We start from the raw sequence: 6,030 nt of genomic DNA, 5'->3' as shown, positions 1-6,030 counted from the left end.
TTTGTGTAAATGAAAAAGTAATAAACCATATTATTTCTTTTGGGGTAATTATTTTCAGATTGTTACTAATCACACCATGGCAAGTACACACACCCAGTTGTCGTCAATGTCTGGCAAGGAGTTCTTTTACAGGTTTTTTTTTAGGAAGCACAAACATATTGTATTCATAATTAAGAAAAAACAAGTAAAAAGGACATTATCGGTTAAAAAATACAAAGAAAACAACAGAAAAAACAAAATGGAAAAACCTAAAAAAATAGCAACAATAGTGGAAAACCCACGAGTCCACTCAAGACTGAATTTTGGAAGAACCAGATCTACATCTTGCGAAAAGCACCAAGCCCTCCTTCGTCGCACTGTTGCCGCCGTCATCGCCATTACAGCTACTGGCGAAACTTCACCACCATCGCCTCCAGGAAATCATCGAACGCCGGAGCTCCATAAGTCTACCATCAGATAATATTATGTGTTTACCTTCATTTGAACTAGTAATTAATTAGTACTACAGTTTTTAAACTGGGGGCCTTATTTTGGGGGGATAAAGGGGCCCTAGATGGTGGTCTTGTGGGCCAATGCCCAGGCCCAGAGCATGTGACCCCATGTTGATCTTTAATGGAAGTGGAATCGGAGGGCATTGTATGCAAGGACAGGACACCTCATGAATTCCATATGCACAGCCATTAAAATTCTAGGAATTTTTACTTCTGAGATTGGATGTGCTTTCCGTTTGTTGAGCCATATTTACCACCCTCACAAATGCATACATATATCGGGGCGGTTCCGGAGACACCCAAAAAAACACCTAAAAAAACACCCCATAGCTCCCGATCAAATTTTGATGATCCGAGCCGCTCAATGTGATCAGAATATGATTTTAAGGGTAATTGCGAGAAATCAGCAAAAAAAATGACCGGGAAGGGCTTGATCCGAACAGTTTCGAACAGTTTTTTATTGAGTGGTTTAAATATAAACTGCTCAAATCAAGCCTTTCCGTGTCATATTTTTTGCTAATTTCTCGCCGGCACCCTTAAAATCACATTCTGCACATATTAAACGGTTCGGATAAAAAAAAATTGCTCGGGAACTAGGAGATTGAGATTTAGGGTGTTTTTTTAGGTGTTTTTTGGGGTGTCCCTTGAACCGTCCCGTATATATATATATATATATATATATATATATATATATATATATATATATATATATATATATATATATATATATATATATATATATATATATATATATATATATATATATATATATAGAGGAGCCATTCCGGAGACCCTTAAAAAACCCTCTAAACCCCCCCCCCCCCAAGTTCCCGACCGAATTTTGATGATCCGAGTTGCTCAATGTAATCAGAACGTGATTTTAAGGGTACCCATGAGAAATCAGCAAAAAAAATGACCGGGAAGGGCTTCATCCGAACAGTTTTTTATTGAACTTTATTGAACGGTTCAATAAAAAACTGCTCAAATCGAGTCCTTCCCGGTTATTTTTTTGGCCAATTTCTCACGGGCACCCTTAAAATCACGTTTTGAACACATTGAGCGGCTTGAATCATCAAATTTTGATCGGGAACTATGACATTAAGATTTGGAAGGTTTTTTTAGAGGTTTTTTTAAAGGTCCCCTGAACCGTCCTGTATATATATACTAGCGAATGAGCCCGTGCCTGAAGGCACGGCAGGTCAATGAACTCACCTCTTCCGTTCGTCAATGATCTCACCTCCTCATGTTTACATTTTTTGAAAGAAGCTTCAAATAGGGCTCATATAATCAAGATTTAGAACTGAATTATTTAAAAATAGAAAGGTTCACGACAGCGAAACTCAGTAAGTGCATTTGATAAACTATTTATGAACCAAATATAATTGAAGCAACTAACAAAAAAATATGAACATGTAAGCCAACAACTTTCTAGTAGATTTCATTCATTAGCGAAGACCCATGCCTGTGCCTAAAGGCACGAAGCAAACATGAATGAAAGGCCATATTGATCCAACTCCGAGACCTCACAAACTTGCATTTCAAATAAGCTTCACAAAATTCGTCCAACTTAGTTATTGAACTTCGAAAAAAGACTACTTATAAAATAGAGTTCAAGACTATAATCTTATAGCAGCTTGCATGTTTGGGTGTGTATCCCCTTCCTTCCCTTAAGCTCTTGTAGCAACTTGCAAAGGGAGTCTAAAAATGTCGACTACACATCACAAAATAATACTTGAAACAATTAACATATAGAAACGTACAAAACCAAAGTTGAAGTACTTGTTAAAAAAAAAAAAAACCAAAGTTGAAGTCGGTTTCGAACTATCAAAGAGATCATACAGCACCTCCTTTTGAATCAACTACAACTAAAGCATAAAACGGTCTACGATCATTGCGAGAGTGTGTGCACAGGTGAATAAAACTAAAATTGAATCAATGCCAAAATTGGTTCCCCATAAACGGAGCGAATGAGACAGAGAGAAATCATTGGCTGAAAAGGAGAGAGTGAATCACAACTAACAGAGGCTCCTTTGGCCTTCAAACGTGAAAAAAAAAATTTAAGGAACAAAATTTCAAATCTAGCCCTTTTTATTTGTACCAGCAAGCCCGATGTTCATATATTTGGCACTCTTAAACGAGAAAACAATTACCTTAGCCTAGTTTAGTCAAATCTAACAAAAAACAAAAAACATAGAAGCAATGGTCTAACCTATGCATGTTACCTTCTTAAGCTTGGTAGTTACTCCTAATAAATCTACACACACAATCTAGAGAAGTTCAGATCCTTTTACGTGCTATAAAGAAAATAAAACAAATATAAGCCAATCTACCGTAAGTGGAGTTATGTCTTCCTTGTCCACTCATTTTCCCAATCTACAGTTGGTTGTCATTATACTATTGTACACTCATTAAGAAGATTGTAAAAAAACTGGAAAAACTATAGCGTTGCTCAGGCAACTCGAACTTAAAGTCCCTCAATCTGGAAGAGATTTTATAGTGTACATTTGCAAATAATTTGTCAACCCCATATAAATACCCAAAACCTTGCTTTCTAGTCAAAGCCTAACTTGAACACATCATTTTTTAAAGTTAAACTAAATGTAAAAAAGCAAGGATGGAAGTAGACAAAATTTTAAGGCTTCCACTATGGACATCAAAATCATTCAAAGCTGAAATAAAAATCATCACCAATCTGAATTATGGGTTGAAGCGGTTGCAGCACGAAGACATCAATTTAGCGGGGCAGTAGGAGATATGGGAAATATGTAACGGAGAACAAATAGAAATTTTGGAATCCTAGCTTAAAGAAATTAAAGAGCAACAAATTAACATAAAGATTACACAACCTTAACAGAGAAAAAAAATCCCAATTACTAAATCTGTAAATCATGTACATTAATCCAAATATGCTCAGAAAATCTCAAACCCAAACTACTTTCCCTTTATGACCTAATCCGATCTTCCATTGGGTTCAATATATGCTCAGCAACAAAAGATAGTTTACCAAATTTCGACAACAGAAGTCTTATGGGCCCCAACTTGTGTGTGAGTGTGTGTAATTGAGAGTGTAAAATGGGTATGGTTGTAGAATGATTGAGCCAATTCCAATTGTTTATGTTAAGTACGGTAGCTATCCAGAGATCTAAACTAAATACACTTAGCTTCCACCTCTACTCCAAGTGTATTTACATCCTTGTTAAAATTGTGTCTAGTTTGCATCTAGTTTTATATGGCAACTATACACTTGGCACCTCTAATTCCAATTTGCATCTAGTTTTACATGCCACCTATACCTAAACCTCTTACATCTATGTTGAAATTGAACATGAAACTTGAAATCCACAGTACCTCCTCTATTTTGTTGTCAGGAATGTAAGACCAATTTTAGAAGGCTCTCTGTAATGGTCGCCATCATACCTGAGTCTAATTTTCTTGATTCTCCTACGCGTCTTATCATTTTTTTTTAGGAATTAGCAATAAGAAACTCCATCACACCTGCGAAAATGAGAAATGAGAAATGAAACCACTTAGGAATGATTTGCAGTGTTGCTCAAGACTCAAGAGCTATGCATATAAAAAAGAGCTCTCTTTTTTCCCTAAAACTTTGAAACCATGGAATGCAACATGACATCGACAACCCACACTATCATATTTTAGTAACCACACTTTCTAATAAAACCACAACCTCCAGCCACATTCAAATTCAAACAAACAAATGCAGATGAAAACCAATTAAACAACAACAACCCATACATTTACTATTAACTAAATTGCAGGAAATCCATGCAACTATAAAACCCCCTTGTATATCCTTTCACGATCAATCCACAAAGATTTTAGCGAATGAGTTTCGCTAACAGATAGATTAATCACTCCTTCCCCCATCTTCTACTCATTCACATAAAGTTAAAAAAGTTGTGATTGATCTAGAGTTTGCTGGGGATAAATCATTTGCTGAAACAAACAAATGGGACCCAATCTGACCTTTGGATTAAAATACACAATTCAAGTTGCCCATCAACATAAAGTAAAAATACCAATAAGCCCAAACCAAGAATAATAGAGGTTTTGAGGGAAGAATAATAGAGGTTTTGGGGGAATAATACGACTGAAAAAGAGGTGTTTTCTGCAATCGATGGCTCACGCCAGCGATTTTCTTTTACACCGATCAAGCAATCTATATGGTTTCCCCAAAAAGGAACAAACGAAAAACAGATTGGGGTCCTTCATTTTGTGGGTTGCTATGTTAGGAAGGTTCTCAACTAAGGATCAGTTGGCTAATTGGCATGCGGTTTTATCTCAATGATAGAAGCTGTGTTCTATGGTTTGGAAACTAATAATCAACTATTCTTTGATTGTGTGTTTACCTCCCAAGTGTGGGCTGAGATTAATTTGTGGCCTTGGGCAGCCTTGCTGGGATCTTGTTTCAAAGACCCATTGCAAAGGAAAATCTCCGAAACTCTGTGTATAGAAAAACGAAGTTTGTATACAGCAAAAACAGCCAACACTGCACTTCAAACCAAAGTTTGTACGTATACAGGAAAAATAACTCACCTCAATTTGACAGGAAAAATAACTCACCTCAATTTGACGTAGTTCCGAAGCAGTTATTGGTGATTTCGGTAAGTTAAGAAGATTAATGGTAAAAGGAATGAATATTTAGGAATTATGATACCTAAATGAATAGAAGAAATTATTATGATAAAATGAATAGAAGGTATGATTTTCGGTCATTGAATTTGGCATAAAATGGGAAACTTTTATAAAAGGAATTAATAGAAGCCACAGAAGGTATAATAGAAGCCACATAAGGTATAATTTCACCGAAAAGTCTCATGTAATAAGGTACCCCTAAAAGGTATCTATATAAGGAATGATTCGAAGGAATATCACCCGTAAATCATAGTCGTAGGTTTTCTTTCCAAATACATATTCTAACCCTACCACCATAGATCTCAGCCATAGAAAAAATGTGTACCAATCCTAGGGTCCAAAATATAGGAGAAAATTTAGAGGATTTGAAAACTTCCCTGTCATATTATATAGATATATACACACACAGTCCGGATTCAATGAGGGATCCCGCACGGCCTTACCGTGCGGGACTCCCCTTTTCCGATCGAATTGTGACGATCCGAGCCGCTCAAAGTGATCAGAACGTGATTTTAAGGGTTCTTGCGAGAAATCAGCAAAAAAAATGATCGGGAAGGGCTTGATCCGAATAGTTTTCTATTGAATAGTTCAGTAAAAAACTGCTCAGATCAAGCCCTTTCCGATCATTTTTTTTGCTGATTTCAAGCAAGTATCCTTAAAATCACGTTTTGATCACTTTGAGCGGCTCGGATCATCGTAATTCGATTGGAAAAGAGGAGTCCGGCACAGTAAGACTGTGTGGGATCCCTCATTGGATCCCGAGTGTGTGTGTATGTGTGTGTGTGTGTGTGTATATATATATATATATTCATGATTTCTTATGGCTCAAAACTATGATTGAAACAACTCAAATCCAATTGATCATTGTGAATATCCTTATCCCTGT

The sequence above is a fragment of the Rhododendron vialii genome, chromosome 9a (genome assembly GCF_030253575.1).
Source record: "Rhododendron vialii isolate Sample 1 chromosome 9a, ASM3025357v1".
Taxonomy (NCBI): domain Eukaryota; kingdom Viridiplantae; phylum Streptophyta; class Magnoliopsida; order Ericales; family Ericaceae; genus Rhododendron; species Rhododendron vialii.
This window is presented reverse-complemented; position numbering follows the sequence as displayed.